This window comes from Ambystoma mexicanum, chromosome 2q, assembly GCF_040938575.1.
Source record: "Ambystoma mexicanum isolate Mex_15411 chromosome 2q, UKY_AmexF1_1, whole genome shotgun sequence".
NCBI lineage: Eukaryota > Metazoa > Chordata > Amphibia > Caudata > Ambystomatidae > Ambystoma > Ambystoma mexicanum.
Window position 1 is genome coordinate 792,570,339 of NC_090924.1, and position 27,582 is coordinate 792,597,920.

A 27,582-nucleotide genomic window follows, 5' to 3' on the forward strand; every position below is an offset into this window, starting at 1 on the left:
CCCGCATCCATTTCATCCCAAGCCAAAGCCGGCCACACTTGCATCTTTAACCGAAATGCCCGATCATACTTAAGCCAGCCTTCACCTCCCTTTTTCAAATAAATATCTTGGATGTAGTGACAATATGCTAACATTGCAGAAGCATCCTGTGGGTGTTTTTCGATCATTATAGAGGTATAAATCAAAAAGGATTTCATCCAATTGTGGATGGATGCCTCAGTCTTAGGAGTCTCCTTCTCCCTTTTCTCTTTCTCAGATAACTCCTTCAACCCATTACCCAAGGGCTCCATCCCCACAAACTCCAGGATCTCAAATTCCTTCCTCCATACCCATTCCTTGACTGACATTGGTATGTGCCATGACAGAGTTAACCAACACCCTAACTGTAGCAAACCCAGGCATAGATCTCCCATATCGCGTCATAACACCCTCTGTTCACCCTTGTCGAGCGATGCTGATCTGAGGTACTCCCATGTTAGCAACGCCTTGACACCACCAAGCGGCTGGCTGTGTGCCTATCGCTGAATCCCCCTGATTCCCTGGGCCAGCCCCGGCCAACGGAATCTTGGTGTTAGTAGGTAAGGGAGGCTGACTTAACGGGGCCTGCATTGCATCGAGATTCCCCATGACCCCATTACCCGCCATGTCTGTACCTTGACCAATTGCCTGTTGATTCCCCCCATTCAATATCGGTGTGTTGGGCCATCCCCCTGACCATTGGACTCCTGACCCAGGCACCACACAACCCGGAGGGTTTGCAAACATTTGACCACTCACTGTGCCCCCCTGCCCCCCGCCGAGACAGGTGTCACATCCTTCTGTTGTATTACAGTAGCCCCATTCCCCATTTGGTTAAATGCATTAACATTTCCACTCGAGAGTGGCCCATTGCCCCCACTCCCCAAGGCTTGCATACATTGTAGCACCATACCTTTCACCACCTCCATGGAAGGTGGTCCATTCCCCCTCACCGCCACCGGTCTGGTTTCAGGCGTGCTGGGTGCTCCCTGGTTCATGGGTGCCGGCACAGGTGCAGGTGCCGGTACAGCTACAACCTCGTGTGCCCGTCCTTTGGTCCTAGCGGGCACAGCTCTCCCTTTCCTGCAGCTCGCCGCTTGCTCTTTACTTGCTTTTGCCTTCTGCGTCATCACCTGACCAGTTCTTCCTCTTCTTGGTCCCTTAAATCCTCATCTTCCTGAAACATTAAAGGTGAATTGGGCCTCTCACTGGTGCAAGCCTGACTTCCACTTGGCTGACTGACGAGTGACTGCATCCAGTTGCTGCCATGTTTTGCAACCACCAATTTTGCCATTGCCATAAAGGCCTCCATGTCCATGCTTCCTATGGGTCCTCCTCGTCTCTATAGTAAGCTGGCTCTTACTACCACGTTTGCTGCTCTGCTGCTGATCCGTGAGCTAGCCGCAACAGTTTGCAATGGGCTGCTGCTTGCGAGCTTCCAGTTCGATCGAGCTCTCACTCCAGCAGCGCGTAGCTGCGTTCCTCCGAACAGTGCCAGGTAGGCCCCGGCAGCACCTTCTGTATCCCGTTTACGGCACGCACGCACGCTCGCGTGAACCAGCTGATCCTCCTTAAAGGCGCTGCAGCCCCTGAGCACCAGCTGATCTCTTTGCTGGATCCGTGCTGCTGAGCGGGCCTCCCTCCGTGCTTTCCTCCTACGATGGCCAGGCAGCTGCTCTTACCCACCGGCGGAAGTGGCGCTGCTCCCGTGGACCAGCTGATTCCTTCCGAAGCGCGGCGATGCAGAAGCCACCCTCGACCGAGAGCCGCGCACCCTGCCGCTCTCCTTCTCGCTCACCGGTGAGACCCGCTGCAGGTAGGCGGAACAGCACCCCGGTGGTGGCCTTTCAGATGGGCTGCAACGGTCCACCGGCTGCTCCCTCGGTTGGGCCGACCAGCTCGATGCGATCCCCTCCAGTTCTGCCTTTCCTCGCAGACGGACCGCCGCTGATCGTAAAGCGGAGCGAGTACAGCAGCTGTTGGTAAAGCAGAACTCGGCAGCCACAGCGACACGGTTCCCGGGCTTGCAGTCTTCTTCTAAGCGCTCCCCTCAGCCAAAGCGACACGTCCAACGATAACCTCCTTCCGAAAACGAAAACCTTCTCCTGATGCCCACGAGCGGGGGTCCACGGGTGCAGCTGGATGCTGCCTTCTGTGTGAGCGCCCGCTCTCTATGAAGGGGGAAACCCCTCCCCTTTCTTTTGTTTGCCCTTTCGCAGGCTTTCCCTGTAGCTGCCGCGCTTTCTGGTTCGCAGGCTTTTTCCCGCTTCTGGCGCTCTCCTTTTCGCGGGCTTCTGCCCGTTTTGCCGCCTTGTCCCTGCGCCTCCCCTTCCTTCGCCAAAAGGGGAGGGGGGATGGCGAGGGATCCACCAGGAGGACACTGCCCGGGTTATCGGGGGTGCCTCCTCCATTTTGCTGGGCTTTTGTCGTCGGCCCTTGCATTGCAGCTCTGACTGTGCCAGTGTTCTAAGGATTGTGTCGGATGGAAGGCGGCTGGCTGGGCGAGAAGGTGGCGGCCCGGGCTGGCCCCGAACCTGATGCGGGTGGTGTAGTAGCTCTGCGGCTCCGACTGGTGATCCATGTCGGAGCCGCCTTCAGTGCACTCTTCAGTGTGTGCTCAGTGACCCCTCAAAACTGCTGCAGCTCCGGAGGGGGGCCTGGGACGAGTGCCGGAGAGCACAGCACCGCCACGGAATCAGCGCTGGAGGGGAGAACTGAGCCGGCAACAAGCATTAAACAGGCTCTGTGATGAGTGAGCGGTTCCCCTGCACATCGGTGCTCCAGCTTGCAGTCGGCCCAGACTGAGCTGGTTGTGATCCTGTGGCGGCAGTCAAAGCAGTGAGTCGGGGGCGTGAGGCGAACCCCTGGGCACTCACCCGAAGACTCCAACGTTGTGGGAGCAGGGACTCTGGACGTAGCTCCCTGTCCCTCTTCCTCGTGGTGCCTGCGGGGCACATATTGGCCTTTACAAACGTAGCCTTAGCTCTTCCTTAGACGGGCTCTCAAGCTGCACATAGACAGCATGCTATCCTGGCAAAAGTGGCTAAAGGCTCAGGAGGAAATTGGGCTGCAATACTAGGAGCAGTCACCTGCTGCCAAGTGAAAATCCCTTGGTACTGCACACCATCCTGGCAACAGCAGCTAAAGGCTCAAGGGGACAGAGGCCTACAAGGCTATACAAAAGCACCCGCTATCATGTGATAGCTCCTGCTGTCGTGACTATCTGGATCCAGGGCTCCAATTGCCTAGGACAGCGCCTTGACTTCTCTACCTGGATTCATGACGACTCCTGTGCCATGGTAGCATTGACTAAGCTATGAGGCCTGGCAGAGTTGGGGCGACAGATGCAGCAGGTTGCCGCTTTGGGTTGTTCCCCCCCCTTTTGCAGGCCAGGGTGACACGGGAGACACCCATTGCTCCGAGGCCTGCGGAGGGGGCTGCTGGAGGGGTGGCCTTGTGTCACCTCATTATATACTCCTGATGGGCGCCTGATTCTACAGCAAATATAAGGAGGGGTCGCTCCTGGGAGCGCTAGCCTTTGGATCCCACAGCTGTTCTGCAGCCTTTCCTAAGACATCACTGTATACTCTCCCACTGCTAAGCGAGAGCCTGGACTGGCATGCGGGTAGGGGGGGAGAAGGGGTCTTCTCCCTGGGCCAATTGCCTGTCACCCTTGCTCCTTTGGTGGCGGAGGCGGTGTAGCGCAGGAGATCCCAACTGCCCGGTGACCCGTAGGCCCAACATGGCTGAAGCTCCTAAAACTGCGAAGGAAGGGGGATATCTCCACAATGCTGCAATCAGCAGGCCAGAGCAAGCGCTCTCGGATAGTGACTGGCCAGGTGCATGGGGTCAACCCTCTGACCTGCAGGATCTGCTGGCCGAGATTTGCAAAGAAACGCATAAAAGCACAGAGGAACTCCCACAAGATCCTGGCATTAGAAAAAAAGAGTCTCATAGACCGAGAAAAGAGTCTGAGGTGGAGGTTACCCTCTGCGAACAGTCCTATGGGGTGGGGGAGTGCACCAATCGACTGGAGGTTTTGGAAGCCCTGGAGGATGAACAGTAGGGCGGGGAAAATCGTTCCCATAGGAATAATATCTGAATTCAGGGCATCTCCTCAGCGGTCCGAAACGAAGACCTACCCAGCTTTGTGGCCGATCTCAGAGTTCCATTCTTGAACTGTCTGGGGACAAGGAGATTGAATTAGACAGGACCCACCAGAACAAATCTCGTGCCACCTCGACCCACGACAGGCCTGCTGATGGACTATCCTGGGTTAACGTCTCTACACTTAAGGAACGAATAATGGCTACAACCAGGCCCTTGCCCTCCATATCCTTTCGCAATATGTCGCTCTCCCTGTATCAAGACTTGGCCTCGACTACTATGGTGAATCAGAGGGCATTGCGCCCGCTGACAGAGTGGCTGCGTGCAGAAGAGGTGCCTTATAGGTGGGGCTTTCCTATGGCGCTCTATTTCACACACCAGGGGAGATGGTGGGTGGTCAGATCACAAAGAAACAGAGCTTACTGAATCCGAAGGGAGTGGGTGGGGGAGGCCGGGTAGTGGGGTAGAACCCGAGTCCAGGGGTTGACCCGGTGTCTTCTGAGAGTTGGCGCAAGGTGGGCAGGGGGAGGCGGGTGAAGGGGTCCAAGTAGAAAGACATGAATCCTGAGGTCTGGTGTGCTAACCCGTTTGCTGTTGGTGGGGCTCTTTTGGAGCTGCGCCTGTTGGGGCCCGGGCTGGAAGGGTCTGGTGCCGGTATGCAGGGGCTGCGCTGGTAGGGTGAATTTCTTGGGCTTACAGCTCTTTCCGTCCTCCAAGTCGGGTTCCTTGCAAAGTTTCCAGATGTCTGGGATCTGCTCATGTTTGAGCATGTTTTGGGGTTGGGGAAAGGGGGAAAGTTTTAAATGTTTGCTGTGGGCGCTGTGAACATCCCATCGAAAGAACGTTACCAGGTAAGAAGTAACTTGCTCTTCGAAGGGATTGTGTCCTCCGACGTATTCCTTATCTAGGATAGACTCCCATAGCAGTGGTATGTGATTGGAGGCGGGAGTAAGAGATGCCATATTACTCTAAGAATGAACAGAGTGTAACACAGCTTTGCCAAATCTAGTCTCTTGACTAGAGGAGGAATCCAGGCTATAGAATTTGGTAAAGGTATGTGCGGACGACCATGTGGCAGCCGCACATATGTTCCTAATTGGTACCCCTCTTTGAAGAGCTGAGGAGGCTGCGATACCCCTGGTCGAATGAGCCCTTAGATTTTGAGGGGGCTCTTTCCCTGCCAGTTTGTAGCATTCCAGAATGGCTAAAATAACCAATCTAGAGATGGTTTGTTTGGTTATTGGTAATCCCAACTTATGTCCTGCGTAACCTACAAAGAGTCGATCTGCTTGTCTAATTTTAGCAAGTCTATTGATATAAAAACTCAAGGCTCGCTTAGGGTCCGGCCTGTGTAGTCTCTCTTCCTCTTTCCCGGATGGGGAGGAGGATAGAATGAAGGTAAAGTAATCTTCTGAGTAATGTGAAATTCAGAAACTACCTTTGGGAGGAAGTTAGGCTTCACCTGTAGAACGACTTTGTCCGTGTGAAAAGATGTATGAGGAGGTTTACAAGATAGGGCTTGTATCTTGCTAACCCTTCTAGCAGATGTTAATGCTACCAATAAAACAGTTTTGAGGGTGAGAAACTTCAATGAACAAGAGTGGAGTGGTTCAAATGGAGCACCCTTTAGGAAGTTTAAAACTAGATTGAAGTCCCATAAGGGAACTTGGAATGGTCTTGGAGGGTAAACATTAGTTAGACCCTTCAGGTATTGTATTACCAATGGAATTTTGAAATACGATGGCTCCTCCGCAGTGCGCTTAAAGATCGATAGCGCTGCGAGATAGCCCTTAATAGTGCCAACTTGAAGGCCTGAATTTGCCAAATAAAGTAAGAAGGATAACACCGCAGGTGTACCACATGAAAAGGGTTCGATATTCTTTTCTCTGCACCAGCTGCAAAATTTATTCCAACGGCAGCGGTATAGAGTTTTAGTTGCTGGCCTTCTGGCCGAAAGCAACACCTCCATGACGTCATCTGGAAGGTCCCAATCCTTGTACCTCAACCTTTCAGATACCAAGCGTGAAGGTTGAGGGTCTTGATGGCTGGATGGAGAACCTGACCTCCCTTCTGCGAGAGAAGATCCTCTCTGTACAGTAGACGAATTGGAGGATGGATGGACATGTCCAGAAGGTCCGGGTACCACGTTCTCCTGGCCCAATCCGGGGCAATTAGGATCATGGTCTTCCGAAACCTTCTCAACCTCCTGATCATTTGAGGAATGACAGGGACCGGAGGAAACGCGTACAGAAGTGGGAACTCCCAGTCCACTACAAACGCATCTCCTAGAGCTCCTCTCGGGGGAAATTCCCTTGAGCAAAATCTGTCGCACTTCCCGTTGATACTGGTGGCGAACAGATCCACTTGAGGGGTTCCCCAAAGGGCGAAGATCTCTTGAAGGACTTCCTGAGCTATCTCCCACTCGTGGGAGACTGTGTTCTACCTGCTCAGAGCGTCCGCTGTCAAGTTCTTCTCTCTGGCTAGGTGAATTGCCGCTAGAGAGATTCCATCCTGAATTGCCCAAAACCAGAGCTGCATCGCCACTCTGCACAGTGGCAGTGACCCTACGCCTCCTCTTTTGTTGAGGTAGTGCATGGCCACTGTATTGTCCGTCATTATCAGGACGTTTCTCCCCCGTACAGACGGCAGAAAAGCGTTCAGTGCCAGTCTGATGGCTCTCAGCTCCAACAGGTTGATGTGTAGTCTGGACTCCGATGGAGACCAACGACCGCTGATGGTCAAGTCGTTGGCATGGGCTCCCCACCCCATGAGTGAGGCGTCTGTTCTCTGGATAGGCCCACCATTGAAGGTCGTGGGCTACCTTGTCCAGAATCCGGAGGAGATCTGTCATCCTCCCTGAGAATTGTGACCACTGAGTCCTCAGTGCCCACTGAAGGGATCTCATTCTCAGGCGGGCCCCTGGCACAAGGGATATGCAGGATGCCATGAGGCCTAGCAACCTCAAAAAGTCGTAGGCTGGGAGACGTTGGGCATTATGAAACCTGGTGACCATCTGCAGAATATCTTGAGCCCTCAACTCTGGTGGCAAGGTTTTTCCCAGGGACGTGTCCAGGACTGCTCCAATGAACTGGAGTCTCTGTGATGGTATCATCTGTGACTTCTTTAAATTGAGGGAGATGCCCAGCTTGTGAAGGAAGTGGCAGACATAATCTAGTTGGATCCGAGCTTGTTTCGAAGAAACTGCTCTGATCAACCAATCGTCCAGGTAGGGGTAGACGTGAATCCCTTCCCTCCTTAGACTTGCAGCCACAACCGACATTAGCTTGGTGAAGACCCTCGGGCGGAGGTCAGCCCAAATGGCAGAACTCGAAATTGATAATGAGAGTTGCCAATTGCGAACCTCAGGTACTTCCTGTGCTTGGGATGGATTGGCACATGGAAATAAGCATCCTGAAGGTCCAGAGATACCAACCAGTCCTGAAGCTGGAGGGCCTGAAGGATCTGAGAGAGAGTTACCATCTTGAACTTGTCCTTCCTGAGGAACTTGTTCAATTCTCGTAAGTCCAGGATGGGTCTCAGTCCTCTGTCTTTCTTTGGTATGAGAAAGTAGGGGGAGTACCAGCCCTTGTTCCTGTCCGCTAGAGGTACCGGTTCTATGGCACCTTTCTCTAGCAGGTCTACAATTTCCTGCAAGAGGAGCGGATCCGGCACCTTCAGAGAGCTGTTCCCCGGTGGATGGCTCTGAGGGATGCGTAGAAAAGGCGGGCAGTAACCTTGGGCAACTGTCTCCAATGCCCAAGCATCTGACGTAATAGCCTGTAATAGCCTGCCATTCCGTCAGATGGCGAGTTATCCTGCCCCCTACAGGAGTCTTGTGATGGGAGACCTCAGAGTGGTTTGGGAGCGGCTGATGCAGTTGCCGAAGGTAAAGCGGCTCCTGCTGATGTGGCTTTCTTTCCTCTACCCTGTCCACCACGGGTACATTTTCCTTGGACTCTTTGAGCCAGCCGTCCTTTGCCTCTTCCATATGAGGAATAATAGCGAAAGGACCTTCCTCTCCAAGAGGATCCTGAGGGACAAAAATTAGTTTGGCGGATTGCAGCTCCTAGTGACTTGGCTGCTGCTTTAGATGTTTGCAGTTTTTCCAAACTGTCATCTGCCTTTTTACCAAACAGGGAAGAGCCGTCAAAGGGCATATTTAAAAGTCTGGCCCGTACGTCAGAAGCAAAGCCGGACTTTCTCAACCACGCATGCCTGCGGATTATGGTACTTGCCGCTGTGGTCCTGCTGATACTGTCAGCAGAATCAATGCCAGTTTGAAGGGACTCACACATAGCATCTTTAACATCTCTGATGATATTTAAAAATGCGTTCCTTTCTTCTCCTTCCTGGAGGCAGTCAGCCGCTGATGAAGCACACTCCCAAAGAGTGTGGCTGAACCTAGCGAGCGTACAAGTCGCATTAATAGATTTTAAAGCCATGCTACAGTCGAGAAGACTTTCTTAGCCATGGCATCATATTTTTTATCATCCCTATCCTGTGGAGCAGTGGGGTATGCAAATGTACTGCCTGATGAAGTTGCAGCCTGGACCACCAGACTCTCTGGAGTAGGGTGCTTAGATAGGTATTCAGTGTCAGCAGCAGATACCCTATATTTCGCTGACAACTTCTTGTTAACCGCAGGGACAACTTCAGGAGTTTCCCAGTTAGTTAAAATCTTTCTTTGTAAAGCAGAATGAAAGGGAACCACAGGATCCTCCTGTGGACCTTTATCCAGAATATCTGTGAGGTCATCCTGTTGAAAAACAGGTGAAGGCGCAGACCAACCCATGAACTCCATAATTCTTGACATTAAGGTTCTATAAGGGGTTTCAGCATGTTCCCCTGGGTCTGGATTGACAAATTCCACTTCTGGGGAAGTGTCTAGGCCACTTGCTTCCTGTAATGCATCCTGAAGGTCTTTCAACCTTCTTTCCTCAGAGGCAAAAGTCTCTGGTTCAGGTGATGTGGTCCTCTGCCGCCCAAAAGGCCTTTCTTGATCAGAATCTTCCCTTTCTTCATACATTGAAGTTAAGGGGGGGATGCTCTGCCCTGTGAAATGGTATAAAGACCATCTCTAAAGCAGAGGGAGCCATCATCAGTGGCCTTGAAAAGGTCGATGTCGTCGACGCCGATGTAAAAATCCTCGAAGGCGCCGACAAAGGCGTCGAGAAAACTGGAAGAGGCCTAGAAGAACTCGAGAGGATCGGAATCCTGCTCGAGGATGTCGACGACGTTCTCCACGTCGTGTCGGAGGCTCTCGATGTAACCGTTGGCTGTGGAGTAGCCGTGTGTTTTTCTTTTATCGGCGTCGATGGCGTCGACGCCGGAGTCGACTCGATCGATGGATGCATCGAAGAACCCTTCGATAACGGCATCGATGGCGCCGATCTATGCTTCGAAGGGGCTTTCGACGATGGCGTCGAAGATGCTTTACTTCCAGATGGCTCATGGCGCTTTCGGGTCAACTCTTTCGCCAGGTGCTGCGACTCGCGGCGTTTAGATTTTTTGTGCTTTTCACCCGGGGTATCACCCTCAGCTGACTTCGAGGGGGTCGAGGCCGCTTTCTCGAAGACGCTTAGCATCTTTTTTCTGAATTCCTCCCACTCAGCCTGAGAGCTGTGTTTTGTGGGGCAATGTACTCTTTCAGGGGAACTAGAAGACGACAACAAAGGAGATCTTCTACGTCTCTTTTTCGAGTGTCTAGACCTCGACGAGTGGTGGGAGCCACTTCGAGACCTAGACCGAGAATGCTTTCGCCGGTGAAGAGACTAATGTCTCGACTCTACCGTGGAAACTTTCGAGGAACTGACTTACCTCTCTCGAGCTTCCCCTTACGCTCCTTCAAGGCTTTCGCCGTCATGGATAGGCACTCCTCACACTCCGAACACTGGTGTTCGATTCCCGGACACCACAAACAGATCCTGTGAGGATCCGTCAACAACATTTTCTTCCCACAGTCTCGGCATTTTTAGAAAACGGACCGAGGAGTCGTCGGGTCGGAGGAGGAAGCCATTGAGTACGAGTCGTTTTCTCGAGGAAATATGAATATATTTCGACTGACAAACTGAGCAACGGTATTCCGAGGCACACGAGGTGCAGAAAAACGGAACTGAGCAACGGACGCTGTGTGTGGCCATTTATAGGCATGATGACGTCGGCGTCGATACGGTGGCTGTCGAGGAACACCTACTCGACGGACGTCGACGCACAGCGCCCTCTACTGGGAAAAATGTTTTCCGAGGCCAGCAAGCTGGAGATACAAATATCATAGATAAGGAATACGTCGGAGGACACAATCCCTTCGAAAATTACACTATGTGACTAATGTGTGGGCAATACGTACTGAGGTGATCAGGGTATGGCGCTTGGTTCTCTGTGAACATGTTACTTAGTGACGGGGCTGAAACTGAGGAGGAGGTTCTTATGCGGATGAGGACACAGAATGTGCAAGGTTTGAACTCCCCAGTGAAAAGAAGATCGGTGTTGGGCAAATTGGGATTTGTCTCTCTATATTGTGTTCCTGCAGGAGACCCACCGACTTGTGCAGGATGAGAAGCGTATGACATTTACATTTTTTTTATTGTGTTTTAGTTTATTAATTTATTTTTTGGTTTTTATTTTTTTACACATAGACGAACCACACCACAACACATTTGTTTTTCCTCATTAACAAATAGTTCTGTCCATTTGATATTGTAGTGGTCCACTTAGTTACCGCTGTTCATATTCATATGTTCCAGTGATGTTCATATCTCGGTTTAGTTTCCCGTTTCAAAAGTTTCTAGTATGCTGTCAAGGAAGGTTATGCCTGCACATACAAGCATCGTTTTTTCAACTAATAGGAAAAAGTTCCACCATTCGTCTGTAGTTAGTGTAATCGCATTTGTAATGTACTTTCCTAGATGTAATATTCTCTGCATCTTTACAGCCGGACAGGTACATATCAGATGTTTTATGGTTTGTGTTCCCAACCACTTTACAGAATCGACATCTGTTATTCAAGTAATTCATGTTTCCTTCTATACATTACCTCTTCAGTGTGATATGGTTTAATCTTAACCGTAAACATTGATTACGGTGACACCTCCTTGTACATTTCTGTAAATATCTTGGCACCATGTGAAGTCTACGTAAATCATTGGGAAGATCTGGTGACGTTTTATTGTTTCCTCTCTGTTCAATCGTTTCTATCCAGTCCCTCTGTTGTAGCTTTTATTTCCACTGCATCTGGGTTCCCGATCAGCGTTTCTTGGTCGGTATCCAAATCCTTGAGGTGTTTTATGCACATCTCATTGCATTTGCTCAAGGCTATACTCCAGAGCCATTTGTGTAGGTATTTAAGATATGATAGGGTGCAGCTGCATTTTTCATCTTAAACATTCTGTACAATGAAATGCTTTTCCATAACGTTATTGAATATAATGATTGTAATCATAATTCATTTCTTATTGCACTCATGGGAACACTTTTTGGTAAGTGCAGGACGCTTTCATACCTAATGCCACTTCTGCACCATATGTTAATGTTGGCTTCCCTTTTTGCTTATAAAACATTATCAATTGTAACATTGTGAATTTTCCATATCTTGTATTAATTATGGATTCCTGTGAGGCAAGCATTTTCCTTTTCAGCAGATTTATCCAAATGGTTTCACCAGGTGTTTTTCTGAATTGAATGCCCAAGTATTTAATTGAATCACATTGTTCTATTGCTTAGTTTCCTAATTTCCAGGTAAATGCACTTGTCTTCGTGCTTCCATGTGTGATGCTTATTATTTTGGACTTTTTCCTGTTGATAATGAAGTCATGTTTTTTTACCATATATTTTTCTAACTGAGTCAGTTTGCATTGAAGACCTATTTGAGTACAAGCAATAACCACCAAATCATCTGCATATACTATCCAAGCAATGAGTTATCTGTTTATTTTCGATGGAAAATCAGCCACGTTTTTTCAGGGTTATTGGCAGATCTGCTAAATATAGATTGAGCAATTTGGATGCTAAAGGCCACCCTGGTTTCACACCCTTTTTAGTTTTAATTTTAGATGATAACTCCCCTTCTTTTTTCAATCTTATACGAAGAGATCTATTAGGGTGAACACTGTGGTGATTTCTAGCAATGACTCTGGACACCTCCATGCGCACATTTTTATCCCACAGTTTTGTCCTGTTTACGCTATCAAAAGCATCTTTGAGGTCGATGAACGCAAGAAATAAATTGACTTTCTTTTTGATGGTTTGTAATATCGGTGCATTTAAGATGAACAGATTTAAATCTGTACCTGTGCCCATCGTGAATCCAGTTTGCCTTGTGTCCATGATGTTGAAGTTGTTAGTCCAACGTATCAGTTGTTTCTGAATATGGGCTGCAAGCAATTTTCCCATGACATTTAACAAGGCAATGGGCCTATCATGTTTTTGATCCAATCTATTGCCTTGTTTGTAGATGGGCACTATGTTGCCGGCTGTCCATGTTGCTGGTAGTTTGCCAGTTGTTGAAATCCTTTGGAATATTTCATTATCAATGAGGCCCACTCTTCCGGCGGTATTTTTAAGATGTTGTTTGTCAGCCCGTCAGGACCCAGTGCATTCGAAAATCTTAGTTTCCTGATAGCTTCACTTATTTCAAATAGATCACAAGTGATTGGCCATGGAAGTTGACATTCAGAAGGTCACTCTTCTTGTTTGTATCTTTAAATACACTTGTATAGTGGTTTATCCACTGTTTTTCATTTACATCATTACGATAGCCTGCTCATTCCACATTTCTCTTCCATTAGCCTTGCATATTGCCTGGAGCATCTCCTCCCCTTGTTCCTGGTCTCTAGTTGGTCAAAATGTAAGTGTCCAATTTAGACATTGCTGTTTTTTTGCTTTGTCAGCCGTAATCTCACTGGCTCCAACAACTTATTTAATTTGAGGTCATGCCTCTATTTCTGAAGTGCTACCTCCATACTATACAAGTGCTCTAGTTTTTTAACCGGATACCAGTATGTCTCATCTCATAGTAAGTTAGTAGCAGCACATACAGGTTTTCTACATTTCCACTTTGAGGTTGGCTAACAAATTTTGCTGTTATTGCTTAAATGTCTTTTGCTGAACATCAATCAATTTCTTCCTGGTTTTATTATGGTCTCCGGCATATTCATTTTCATGCACCTTGTTTTTCTTAGTTTCCAAGTCAATACCAATGGGTTTTGGTCGCTCAAGCTTGTTGATACGATGCTTAATCTTTGAATGATATGTCTGAAGTTACATGAGCTCCATGTGTAATCAATTGTGAATGCACTACTGTTTCCATGCCAGGTCAGTTTACCTGGTATATCACCAGTTGTTTGTCCATTCAGCATGTAACAATTTCGGATTTTCAGCTCTCAGTGCCATAATTAGTCTTTTTGTTTTTCAGTAGTCACAGTAACGGACTTAATACTTTTTTGGTATTCAATTTGTGTCTAAGCTTTTTATATTTAAGTTTCCACAAATGAGAAGATGACAATTTGCTAGATTTACATGAGCATCGTCAATTAATGGATTTGTGTTTCCAATAAACTTTTGTGCTGGTATGAGGCTGGGATTCCAGTACACATTTATGATCACAGTGTATACTAGTGATCTATCATCAGTTTAAGTATGCTACAAGGTAGTTCTCTGAATTAATGGATTTATGTTGTCACTTTTCATGACTATGACTCCCAGATTATTTTTAATCATAGTTAAGGGTCCTCCATAAGGTCTTCCATATTGGCTTTTTAGTGCTGGATTTAATAACGTGACATAGCCATCACGCGTTGGTATATCACGCATCCATGTCTCCTGGAGACAGATTATGTCGCGATGATCCATCTTTAGTGAATGTTTCACAAGCAGGTGTTTGAACCCTTGCGTGTTCCATGACATGAGGGTTCCAAACTCTAGCTTCCCCTTTTCTTGTGGCTAATCATTATGTTTGTTTACAAGGGCTTTGAGAGCCAATTCCAATCTGTATAATGGTCATCCATATTTCTTGATGTTTTTTCCGTGGCTTAGTTGCTCCATTTTCAAACGTTACAGTCAAAAGTTTCATCTCCAGGTCCAGTTTAGGAGCCATTTTTGTATCTTGTTCTCTTTCACAACTTTTTTGTTACTGGTCAGGATCTTTTTGTCCCCTTCGTGGCCTATTGTCGTCCCTATATCGGGTGTGATCTCTTATTTCAAAACCAAAAGATAGAATGAACGATTTGGCTTTTAATAGTAACTTTATCAAATGGGATTTCATATGTAGTACTACCCAATCGACTCTAGGCTGACGTATTCGATAATCGCAATGTCATCTGAGCTCACAGTTCTTAGAATTGGCACACTGTAATAATTTAATTACATTAGCTCTATTCATGTTCACCTCATTTTTTGTTGTCAATATATTTTCTATTACTACTTTGTTATCGTCTGTCTTATGTCTCGATGGGTCTTCATGCAATTTCTCTTTATTTATACTTTTGTGACTTCTAATGCGAGTTTTTAAGAGTTCTTATATATTCAAAGCTCTCCATTCATCTCTTTTCCGGTCTTGATGGACCTCCATCATTTCACTAAGCTTTGTCCATCCCTGCACTAGAGTCAAAGTATAAAGAGTCATTTCCTTCTTGTCCTTTATCTGTGATCACATCATGTTTCCTCAATGTCTTGCTCCATTTTGTAGGTATCTCGGAACTGGGCTCAGCGATATCTCCTTATCGCTTCTATTTATTAGATTTTCCGCACCACTTAGTCTTGTATCTTACTTTTCTTCTTGATATAATGATACGTCTTCCAAGGGGTCGTAAACTTCAGTTTTGCTTAAATCCGGATTCATTAAAGCCTCTAATCCGGATTAATTGAAGCCTCCATGTCCACTCATTTTTGGTTTCCTTTCTTCTGTGACAACTTTAGTTCATCAGACTCGCCCATCTCTACATTTAATTTATGGATGTGTTTAATGTTCAGGGTTTCTTCACTTTTGGCTTTAGTTTACACATTTATAAATCTGCCTGGCAGTTTTATATTTCTAGGAATGCTCGAGACCCAAACTATTTGTTTGGTTTTGACTGATATTTTTCAGTTTACCTTCCTTGTCACATCTCGCTTTCCTTTTCTGCTCATTTAGATTTGATTATTTTGTTTGTTTTGTTTGTTTTGTCTGTTTTTTAAAGATGTCAAATATGCTTTCTTTCTCTGTGTGATTGATCATTTGAATGCTCAGATCAAATGTAGCATTAAAATCAAATTATACCGATGTTGATAGATTTGCTGCAGACATGTCGTGTTCTGTAATCGCTTTTAGTGCTTTTTAAGACATCCTAGGATGGCTCATCTTTTTCATGTATTTACTTCCCTTTTCACCCTCTTTCATTACAAAAGTCTCCTGGCTCTTACGCGGCAGTGCCGACACTGTCGATTGACCTTGCTTTCTTGGAGCTGCCACCATGCTGCTTTCTTAATTCCTTGTGTTTCCTTGTTTTAAACTTTCTATATGTTAATGTTCATTTTGGGATATCACAGCTTGAGGCAACACAGACGTGGCGTGGATTATGTTACATTGGGTTTTGTTATTTGATGTTATATTCACATTTGTTCTCATCTTTTCTCATCCATTTAATAGACTCCATCAAGGCATCCATCATAGTGGTAATAATCTAACATCCTGTATTATTATTTATGCCAATTTATACCCACATGCTCCCACTACCAGTTCTGCACATTACACCCTCTCCTTGAATCAAGTACTTGCTAACTAGATCACTGTATAAAATGCTGCCCTAGTGCTTCCACTCGGTTCTGTTGAAAACATTTATAGCTGCTTGGATACCAAATCTGCATATCTAATAGGGCGCCATCTGTGCTGAGTTATATGTATATGCAAAACATGTAAATATCAATTCTGTATATGTATATGCTAAATATGTAAAGACCCGTTCTCAAAGTTCAAGTGCTACTCTATTCCCCTTGACAAGACAGCTCTAGTTCCCCTTCACTCTCCACACACTATGGCCACCTCGGGACCACATAAGTCGGTCGACATCCCCCCTACCTGGTTCCTGCCACCTTTCTGCAACACACAACATAGCCTCAACTCCACATTCACTGTCACCTCCTCCACCACATGCGCTAAGTACTCTCTAGCTCAGAGACTTGACAGGCTTCAGACCCACACTCTACCCCTCTATTTCCACAAACGCCCCAGCTCTACTTCCACCAGAAATACACATCTTGGTCAACGTTCCCGACACCCCCCCAATCATATTCCCATCAAATCGAACCTTAACCACTGACTCCTCAGCACAGCACCTCCACAGACTACACTCAAGGTCCCAAATATCTCCACAACCACTCTGCCTGCCCCACAGTCCATGTTCGCCAAAGATTAACCATGTCCCCTACAATGTGCACTCATCAATGCTAGATCACTCCAAGCTCACCCAATGGAGATGAATTATCTCGCCACCAACTTGGACCTGGATATTTTGGCCATAACCGAAAGTTGGCTCCATGAAGCCCCAGGACCAGCCATCTCTCTTGCTCTGCTGCCAGAGTGCTCTGCAAAGACAGACCTACTGCCCAAGGTGGGGGGAATAGCCCTTATCAAAGAAAGCCTAACAGTTAGACAAACCTCTTCACTTACATGTGAGAATGTGGCGTCAATCTCAGTAAAGATCTCATCTCTCCCAACACCACCATCGATGTCCACCTTGCTACCGGCCACCACACCCTCTAGCAGACTTCCAGGACAACCTAATACAGCTCCTGGGTAATAACCTTAAAACCTCCACCAATGCATCCTTCTAGGTGATTTCAATCTGGGCTTCAATGACCCAAAAAGATAAAAACGCAAAAGCCTTACCCAAAGCCCTACTTGAACTGGGCTCCCAGCAAAACATGTAAGATCCCACCCACTGTAAAGGGTGCACCCTACACTGGGTTGATGACCATAACTGTGATGTGGACATAAGTTTTATCACTCCAGCCCCCTGGACAGACTACCACCTTATACACTTTCATTCCCACCAACAAAAAACCCAAAGCTACGCTGCCATCAGTCCCACTTGCCTTGGTCAGAAGCGCCCGCAACCTAACCAAAGAAAGGATACTAGCCTATCTAGACAGCCCAGCCCTCCAGCTCCCACTCTCCTCAGACCCAGATTAACTAGCAGAAATGTATACCACCACCCTCAGCAAAGCTGTGGATGCCATTGCCCCAGTGGTGGTCAAGAAAACAAAAAAAAACAACAAAAAAAATCCACCGTCCTTGTTCTCTGCCGAACTCAAGGAACTTCGCTCCCGCAAACATTCTGCCTTGACTAACTGGCAAAAGTCACCACAGGCTCTCATACTTGACATCTATAAAACACTGGATAAACAATACAAAAAAGCTACTATTCTAGCTAAATCAGCATCATACAATGAAAGGATCTCCAATGCCACCTATGAATCCAAGGATTTTTTCTCCATATTTAAAGGAACTGGCCACCCCGGTCACCAACACAGTCATTAAAGACGAGTCCTGGTGCACAAGTGTACAAAAAGCAATGATCAATAAAATTGAACTCTTGCAAAAGAAATCAACGGCCACCACAATTTCCTCTCTAAAGTACAGACAACTGCCTGCCCCACACCTAACACAGCCACTGCTGTCAAAACACTCTTATCCTTCAGAGAAGTAACAGAGTCTGAAGTTCTTGACATCCAGAAAATCAAACCCTCAAATTGCAAAGGCGATACTTGCCCAGCCACCTTAGTCAAAGACTGCGCGGATTCCTTAGCACCATTCTTGACATCCTTCATTAATGCTTCCTTCAAGACTAACACAGTCCCCTCCTGCCAGTCCCCTCGTGCCTTAAAGAAGCTTAGGTTCGCCCTCTATTAAAAAAAGCCCAGTCTAGACCATGAATCTCCCAACAACTACAGACCTATCACGACGGTCTCTTTCCTTTTTTAGATAAGGTTGCCCACACCCAAATTCAACAATTTCTGGAGGTAAACAACATCCTAGGCATGAGGCAATCAGGCTTCCGACCAGGCCACAGCACTAAGTCTGCACTATTAGGTCTCAAGATCCAACTAAGTGACTTAATGGACAAAGGCCAACCAGCACTACTACTTCTGGATCGGTCGGCTGCCTTTGATCTCGTGGACCATGACAATCTTTGTAAAACACCTCACTAATGCTGCTCATTTCTCCGCTGAGGCCACAGCCTGGATCTCCTCCTTTCCTAAGGGGCAACTCATGAGGGTCTTCCCAGACCAAACATGCGCAGCACTTACCACACTTCTCTGTAGTGTCCCGCAAGATTCATGCACAGCCCCCACCCTGTACAATATTTTCAAGGACTTGGATGAGTGTGGCATAGCTAACGCAAACTATGCCGACGACACCAAAGTCCTACTCCCCCCTCACCGGTTTCTATGAACAAGACTCTGCGGCCCTTAACATCTACGCAAACATCCAGTGATGGATGTTGCCAGTGGTCGAAGTGTACGAAAAGAAGTAGTGGAATTATGTTCCCTGCTGGCCTGCACTGCTCCCCCCAAACCCCAAAACACATGTTCCTGCTGTTTAAGGGAACGTTCAGTGCATTGCACTGAAAGTGCAGGTTTCAACTGCTTCCCACATTTATTTTAAAACAAAACCATTCCGGAACGGTTTCTTTTTAAAAAGTAAAGGAACAGTAAAACATAATTAAAAGAAGTAGAGGAGCACCGCTCCCGCCTACTTCGACCCCTGATGTTGGCAAATGGACTATGTCTCAATAGGGACAAAACAGATATCCTCATTGTTGGCACTAAATAATTGCTTAACAAACTGGACCCGCAATATCAAACATTCATCATTGACAACACACCTATTAAGGTATCCCCAGCAGTCAAAACCCTTGGGGTCTTCGACTCATCCCTATCCATGACACGCAATGTGAGTGCCATTGCATCCTCCTCAGCGTTCGCGACCAAAATCATTAATGCGGTGAAACCATACTTATCCAAGACCAACCGTTTAGCAATAGCTAGAGCCACAATTGGTGCAAAACAGGACTACTGTAATGCTCTACTCCTGGGCACCTCCAACAAAAACCTCCATAGACTACAAGTTACCCAAAACAACACCCCAGGGCTGCCCTTAGCATTCCTAAAAGGGAACATCTCTCACAAGCAAGGAGGGATGCACACTGGTTACCAGTCAAGGAACGTATTCTATTCAAATCTATGACCATCACACATAAATGCATCTCACACACTGCACTTCCCTACCCAACAGAAAAGATTACTCCCCTCTCCTCCTCCAGACCCATCTGCTCACAACACGCAAACAAAATGTTTGTCCCCACATTCAAAAGATCTAAAGCTGGGGGAGCCAGTTTCCAACACATAGAGCCCAAACACTGAAACGCTCTACCCACAGAGCTTAGAATAGAAGCGTCCTACTCAATCTTCCGGAAAGGTCTTAAAACTAAATTGTTTAACCTGCACTATTCTGTTCCAATGTAACAAAGGAACACACTGTATACCCTGTTACCCTATACTGTGTACAGTACCCTACTCAAATGTATGCACTGTCATTTCCCTGTAACTAAGCACGTTTTTTCTGTAACAGCGCCACAATGCCTAAGGGCCGATTGTGCGCTTTACAAATGGAAATAAATAAATTAAATACTGGATTTTTCTGTGTATTCACCCTGTGCCATGTGACACAGTCTGGCCTGCCACTTCACAGAGGTCTCTGCTTCTACGTCCAATCTGTCCCGCATCGCTGTTGTAAACGTCTCTACAGGTAGAAGTTTAGCATGAACCATAGCAAGCAAGGTGTCATGATCTTTTAAGCTATTATGGATATCTTCGTATAGCTTTAGAAACGGAGCTAATGAGAATGAGTGCAAATATTACATTGTGTATTTGCGTTGCTAACTCACTAGACCGATGCATGTTTCGTGCATTTTGTTCACTATTCAATGACTGATTACTTAACGGTGAATACGTTGGTGAGCACAGCACGGAAGATGAATCAGATGAGTCAAGGTTAGACACTTGCCAGATCTCATACTGTCCCTGAACACAATTTCCTTCAGTATCTATAACCAGCCCGCAGAGTTTCCGCCAATTGACCTTTCTCTGTTTTATCACAGTTCTTTACATCCTTCAAATCAATTGGACACAAACTCATTGGAAAGAATTGCTGTTTTCCTTTCCGGAATACATCCGCCGGCATAGATCTATATTTGTTTGCATTTTTGTTTAGATGTCTTTCCTCAAATGAGCAGCGTAATGACTGCTCACATATTCTTTCTCTTATTAGAGCAGCGTCTTCCCTCAGCCTTACAAGAATCCTGTTTCCTTGTTCGGTTTTGTCTTTTTGCAATGTTTCCAGCCTATCACAACTTTTATATGTTATTTCCTTTATTTCTGGTCACTTCACACCATCCACGTCACTTGCATTTTCTGCAATTTGTTCGCTCTCTTCGTTCCCACTCACGTTCACAATCACACACTCCATATTCATACCCTTACACACTGCCCCTTCTGCCACATAGTGTGTTTGGTTAATATCCTCTGGAGTGTCTGCACATGTTAATTTCTCATCGAGGTATGTTGATAAAGTAATAATTTGTTCTTGTACTTGTATGCCGATTGACGGACACATTCCAAGACGACCGTACTTCGCTACGTGCTCAGCTTGGTCGCACCTTCTCAACGCTTCAAATTCATCCGCTGCGTGGTTACATTTTTCATGCGTCTGTATTAGCGTTGACATTTCTGACTGTTTACTCTTTGCATATGTCAATATCTCCTCGGCCTGCAGCAGCTAAGCATCTGTTACATCGAGCATATTCGTAGTGGATTCTCTATTGATATTAGTGACGTTTATTTGGCTGCGTCACAACATCTCTGCTCAATGTTGCTCCTATTGCTGTTAAGGGTACATTTTCTTTCAGTTTCATGCTCTTAGTATGAGCTGCCGAAGCCCACAGTGTCAACTTGTTCACTCACCTTGCCAAGTGGATCAGTCACATTTTGCTCAGTTGGGGCCGGTCGCAATAGTTGTTTTTCTCGCGTGCATGACCCAACCTGTTCCATTGAATAGTAGATCGTTCACGCTGGCAGGATCGCCGCCCGCCCGACCTTTGCACGGCCTTGTAGGCACTTGACGGACTGGGGAGAGACTGGGACTCAGTGCCGGATTTACGAGTTGGCGCTACACGTCACCCAGTGTAGTTATAAGCAGGGCTTTGGAATTATAGCTGCAGCAACATTGTTTCTGCACAACACCTCCACAAACTGCTTCCACCAAGAAAATAAAGTGTACTGGTGAGAGACCGGGAAAAATACAGCATTCCTGCGCCAGTTCTTCGAGGGGTGGCAATTTTGGTGGGAGAACAGACACGGATCTCTAAAATCAAGGTCCAACGGGACCCACAGGGGTGCAATGTGCGTTAAAGGCCTGATGTTGGATCAGATGTTCATATTCGTGTCCCTATATGTCCGAAATGTTGGCCAAGAAGCATTCTTGGAAAATGTCCTGCTCAAAGTGCTCCCATTTGCTGAAGGATAGATCATCTTGGGTGGGGATTTCAACCTGGTACCTAATCCCCTGGTGGACAAGACCCAGCTCCCCACAAAGTTAGACTTTAAACATTCCACGGCCCTTAGCCGGTTCCTCCGTGAATTGGGATTAGTAGATGCATGGAGATTGGCTCACGGGGAAGAAAGGGATTTCCCTTTTTCCTCACAGGTTTACGTCGGTTTCGCTAAACTGGATCTCATTCTCGTTCCCAGTGCACTATACCCATGTGTTCGAGGGGTGGAAATAAGCACACGCACCCTGTCTGACCACGCTCCAGTGTCTGTGTCTCTGGCAGTACTGGATAGGCCTGAGGCCTAGGGACCCACAGAGGTTATACGACCCAGTACTCAGAGACCCTGTGTTGACTAGAGAGCTGGGGGTGGTGATCTCCAACTACTTTAAGGAGAATGAAAACTGTGGCCCTTCGTGGGGTCTTGTGTGGGATGCCATGAAGGCAGTGGGCAGGGGGGGCAGCAAGTCTGCAGCGTACACGAGGGCTAAGCAGCTGGTCACGGTGGGCTTAGAAGGGGAGGTTGCTCGGGCTGAATGGCACACAAGAGGTTGGGTTTTTGCAAGGCATTACGCAAACTCAGGGTGGCACAGAGAAAACTGGAAGAACATCTGGCCAATAGGAGAGCTCAGGCAATGCTAAATACTAAGCAGTTCTACTATGTTAGAGGGAATCAAGCCGTCTGAGGACTAATGGGGCAATTAGGGGCGTCTGGGTTGGGGAGGGGGTCCATAAGGTGTCCCTTTATGCAGATATTTTGCTTACCCCGAGTAATACTCTAGCCTCTTTAGCCGATGTGCTGCAAGAGTTAGAAGGATTCGGCTGGAATTCTGGGTTCAAAGTGAACTATACTAAATCTCATAGGTTGCATGTGTCTTTGAGGCCACAGGAGAGGAGTACGATAGGGGCTCTTGCCCCTATAATGTGGAATTGTGAGCCAATCCCATATCTGCAGAACTGCATCTCTTGTAAGACCTCAGAAGTCTTCCAGGCTAATTTCACATCGTTATTCCAGGAATTTGCGGAAGACTTGCTGAGATGGGGACGCCAGTGGATTTCTTGGTTTGGTCGCATCACACCAGTCAAAATGAACCCGATTCCACGCCTGCTATACTTCTGCTTGGCATTGCCGGTGAGCATTCCTGACCCAGATCTCAGTACATTCCAGAGTAGGAATTCATCTGGAGGAATAAGTGCGCCAGAATATCCAGGAAAGTATGGTTGAGGCCAGTGAGTGCAAGTGGCCTGGGGGTACCTGATGTCTTCCGCTAGAACTTAGCCACACAGCTCTCATATCTTTACCTGGGGTGACCCCAATCTGCAACCAAAGTGGAAACAAATCAAGCAAGCCCAGTCGGTGGTAGACTTAATGCACCTACCCTATATGGATAGAAGATACTTGGGGTGGGAGTGGGGTCTCACCCTACTAGCAACTACAAAGTGTTCACTTTACTGCATGGGAAGGGCTCCCCGTAAATGGGCAGTGTCAATGGGGTTGGGCCCCCTCACACCGGTGTGGAACAATCCGAGCTTTCATCCCTGGTGGGATCGGATGGGCTTTGGGAAGTGGGTAGCGGGGCATTTGTTGCACATACACTAGCTTTACAAAGAAAATCTCCCAATGACGTTTGAGGAATTTAAGCGCACCTTTATCCTACTGGATGACCTCAAAGTTCTGGTAGGTTGAACGCTCTCGGGGACCGTAGTCCAGGTCAGTTGAGAGAATAAGGTGTTGGAGTGCCAGTTATGTGTGCAGCTGATGTATTTGCCTGATGGTAGCTGCATCCTAGCATTAGGTGTGGTGGTATTGATATCAGTTGAATGTGTGCAGTCTGGTGGGTGGACACCAAGACTGGGTTGTGGTTGCGTTGGGCCTGTAGGACGCTTATGTGTGCAGCTGGGCCGGTTTGTCATGGGATATAGCTGTGTTTTATTAGAATTAGGAGGTGTTTGGTAATGTTCGTATGTGAGCAGCGATGCCGAAATTGACCGAGGGGTATAGCTGCACTCTAATTGAGTGATGGTGTAAAGAGAGTAAGCGTAGTGATATGGGAAGTGAGAGTGTGGGTTGAGTTATGATCTAAAACATAGGCAAGTAACTTACCGGATTATCTCAGGTGGAATTCTTTAGTTGTGAATTGAGAGGGTGAAAGCAATTCTAATTGTGCAGCGCATGCACCTGAGTCATAGTGCTATCAGAGGGGGTACTTTCAAGATGTGAGAAAGTAGCTTACTAGATGTGAATCAATCTTGCAAAAACAATTCCTAAGCGTGTAAATAAATCACAGTATCATAGCATGCACCATTTAGGTTTGAGACAATCTTAGTAAGACCGTTTCTAGGTGAACGGCACAGGCAGGCGATGCAGATTAGTAGATTCAAAGTACTATCACAGTGGCCACTTTCTAGGTTTGGTTCAGTGCAATGCTAATAGTTCCTAACAATTTTTCTAAGTGTGAGTCAATGTAATGCTAATCATTTCTAGCAATTTTCTGACTGACGAAGACTAGTAAATTCACAGTACTATCACAGATTTTGAAAATTCTGAACAGCGGGAGAGAGGCCCAGGTCCCACAATACACCACGTTTCACCATACAATAGACAAAGATGTAAGCCATACCTAGACTTGAGTGTCCTGAAAGCCGTAGAGAGGCCTACATTTCACAATACACTACAATACAATACACTCACAAAAAAAGCGGCTAACAGCTGTTTCAACTATTGGATACAGGGGACCCGGTGGTGTGCTTACCATACATGGCTAAATGGGAAACTGACTTAGGTGGGCCCATTGAGGACGTGTGGTGGCTTAGACTATGGGGAAGAATGCTTAAGTCCTCTAGATGCCTCACAGATAGGGAATGTTCCTATAAGTTTCACAAAACCTCTGCCCACTCAGACAACATCCTTACCCCTACAAACTACGTTAACCTAGATGCGGAGAAACTTGCTGACCTATAGAACAAAACGTTAGAATCAGCAGTAGACACTATCGCTCAACTCAAACTCACCAAAGCCAAACCAGCAGCCCACATGACCAAATGGTTTACAGCAGAGCTAAAAATCCTCCGAAATGCCAAACAAGCCGCAGAAGCCACCTGGAGAAAAACACCCAACCTTTCCAACAAAACACAACTCTCGATAGCAGACACCACCTACAAAACTGCCATCCTCAAGGCCAAAAAAGAGACATATGACAACAGAATTGAGAGCGCCAAATCCAAAACAAAAGAGCTTTTCAATATCCTCAGGGAACTCGAATCCCCCCCACACTGGCTGAAACCTGCGTAAAAGATGCAGACTGGTGTGAGAGGATTCAAAAAGCCCTAGCAGACAAAATCACCATGTTACAATCCAAAATCGAACAGAAAAAGCTTAGCCTATCCAAAAAAACAAACCATCCACCGTCCCCCCCTCTTCTCCTTCTCACCAGTATCCACTAAAGAAGTAGAAAGCATCATTAAGAGCCTCAACCCCTCCAGATGCCAAGGGGACTCATGCCCAGCTCCCATCATCCAGGAAGGCGCCAACATTTTGGCCCCCTTCATAACAGCCCTTATCAACGCATCCTTCAAATCAAGCTCGGTGCCTAGCAGCCTCAAGGAGGCCTGGGTCATGCCACTACTAAAAAAAACTAATCTAGACCCCAATAACCCAACCAACTACAGACCAATCACCACCGTTCCCTACATCCTAAAGATCCTAGACACAGTGGCCTACCTGCAAATACAGAAGCACCTGGAGGACAACAACCTCCTGAGTCTCAGACAATCCGGCTTCAGGCCAAGGCACGGAACAGAGTCAGCCCTACTGGACCTAAAAATCCAGATGGACGAGGCAAAGGACAAGGGTAATCTAGCCATTCTCTTACTGCTAGATCTATCAGCAGCCTTCGACCTCGTCGACCATCAGATCCTCACGGAACATCTGATGACCTCAGCGGCCTTCTCTAACCAGGCGACTGCCTGGATCCAGTCCTTCCTAGCCAACCGAACCACTAGGGTCTTCTCCCCAGAGGCCTCAGCACTCCCTATCCCCATCACCTGTGGCGTCCCTCAAGGCTCGTGCGTCTCACCGACCCTATACAATATCTTCACTAAGCTATTGCTTGACTGCCTAGATAACCTGGGTGTCACATACACAAACTATGCTGACGATACCCAGGTTCTCATCACCCTATCAGGGTGCTACGATGAGGACTCCACCAGAATCAATAATCTATATTTGGAGATCCAAGCCTGGATGGCAGAGCACGGTCTATGCCTCAACGACGAGAAAACTGAGCTCCTTCTTGTCGGCTCCCAAACACGGCTAAACAAACTAGACCCCCGTTATGCGTCCAACATAGACGGTATGCTAATCACAGTAGCCAAAGAAATTAAAACCCTTGGGGTTTATCTAGACTCTACTCTCTCGCTCAAAAGACAGGTAAATGCCACAGCCTCTTCCACAGTTTACACAAATAAGCTTATCAACGCCTGCAAACCTTTCCTATCTCCCTCCAGTTGCATTACTCTAGCCAGAGCGCTAGTGCTCTCAAAAATGGACTACTGCAATACACTCTTTCTCGGCACGTCAGAACGCAACCTGAACAAACTACAGGTGCTTCAAAATAATGCCCTCAGAGCCGCCCTCAGTAGCCCACGACACGCCCACATCTCCAGCATCAGGCAAGATGCTCACTGGCTCCCCGTACGAGACAGAATCACTCTCAGATCCCTCGTCATTGTCCATAAATGCCGCTCCAATGATGCACCCAAATACCTGGCAGACAAGTTCTACAATCACACATCAACTAGACCAACCAGAACGCCATACTCACATTGCCTTTCCGTTCCCAAATTCTCCCTAAAAAAAGCAGGTGGCGCCAGTTTCCTGGTCCTAGCTGCCAAACTATGGAACGCTATGCCACTAAACCTTAGAACAGAACCCTCCTTTTGGACTTTTAGAGCCAAAACTTAAACGTGGCTTTCCAACAAAAACTGCTTAATGTACTTCTTCTCCGCATGTCCTTGTCGATCATCTTGTAACCTGGCCTACCACACTTATTGTTGTTATTTCACAGTCTGTATTGTATATTTTTGCCATGTTGTAACTGTAGCCAAGTCTCCGGCGCCCGGTTACCCCAGGGTTCGGCGCGCGGTACAAATAAAGAAACTAAACTACAGGTGGTACCTCACTCCAGAAAGGTTGAATCACATCCTTGCAGACTATTCCGCTACTTGCTGGTGGGGTTGTGACGCTCGGGACTCTTATTTTCATATGGTGTGGTCGTGTCCTAAAGTGGGTGTCTTCTGGAAGGAGGTGCTCTCCAAAACAAAGGACATTTCAGGATTGTCACGGACTCTGGACAGTTTCCCCTTACTGGCCCCCTTGGCCACACTAATTGGATACCTTCTCTTGGAGGCAAAACTGGCCATAACTCGAAACTGGGAATCCATCAACGGGCCGGTGGTTCAGATGTGGTGGGTTAAAATGTGGGACAGTCTGGTTGCTGAAAAAACTCACTGCACAGTGTGAAGGACCCTACGCACGTTCGGCCTCTGGACCCCATTTATTGACTTTGGAGAGACTTGACCCACGATTGTGGTCAAGCCCCCCCTTGTTGCAACACTTTTCATCAGTGTAAAACAGTCTGACCCTGAGGGGGGCGAGTGGAATGATGAGGTCTATGAAGGGTGCGAGGGAGGCTGGGGCTGGTCTCATATTTCATCCTAACTTGCTTCAACTTGTCACCAAATTGTCGGGTATATGCCTGTTCACGTTATTCTGCACACACAGTATGTTGATTTAAAATAAGGATTTTGGAAAAAATATATCTATATCATGGTCACTAGCAGTGGTTGAAACTACTTTAACCGCCAATAAATGGCAATA

The 27,582-nt window shown here is 47.1% G+C and overlaps 1 protein-coding gene across 1 annotated transcript in view; it reads right to left on the reverse strand.

The window, feature by feature from the left end:
• PITRM1 (pitrilysin metallopeptidase 1) overlaps window positions 1–27,582 on the reverse strand; it is a 1,609,076-nt gene that overhangs the window by 983,963 nt on the left and 597,531 nt on the right. The gene's annotated exons all lie outside the window — the stretch shown is intronic.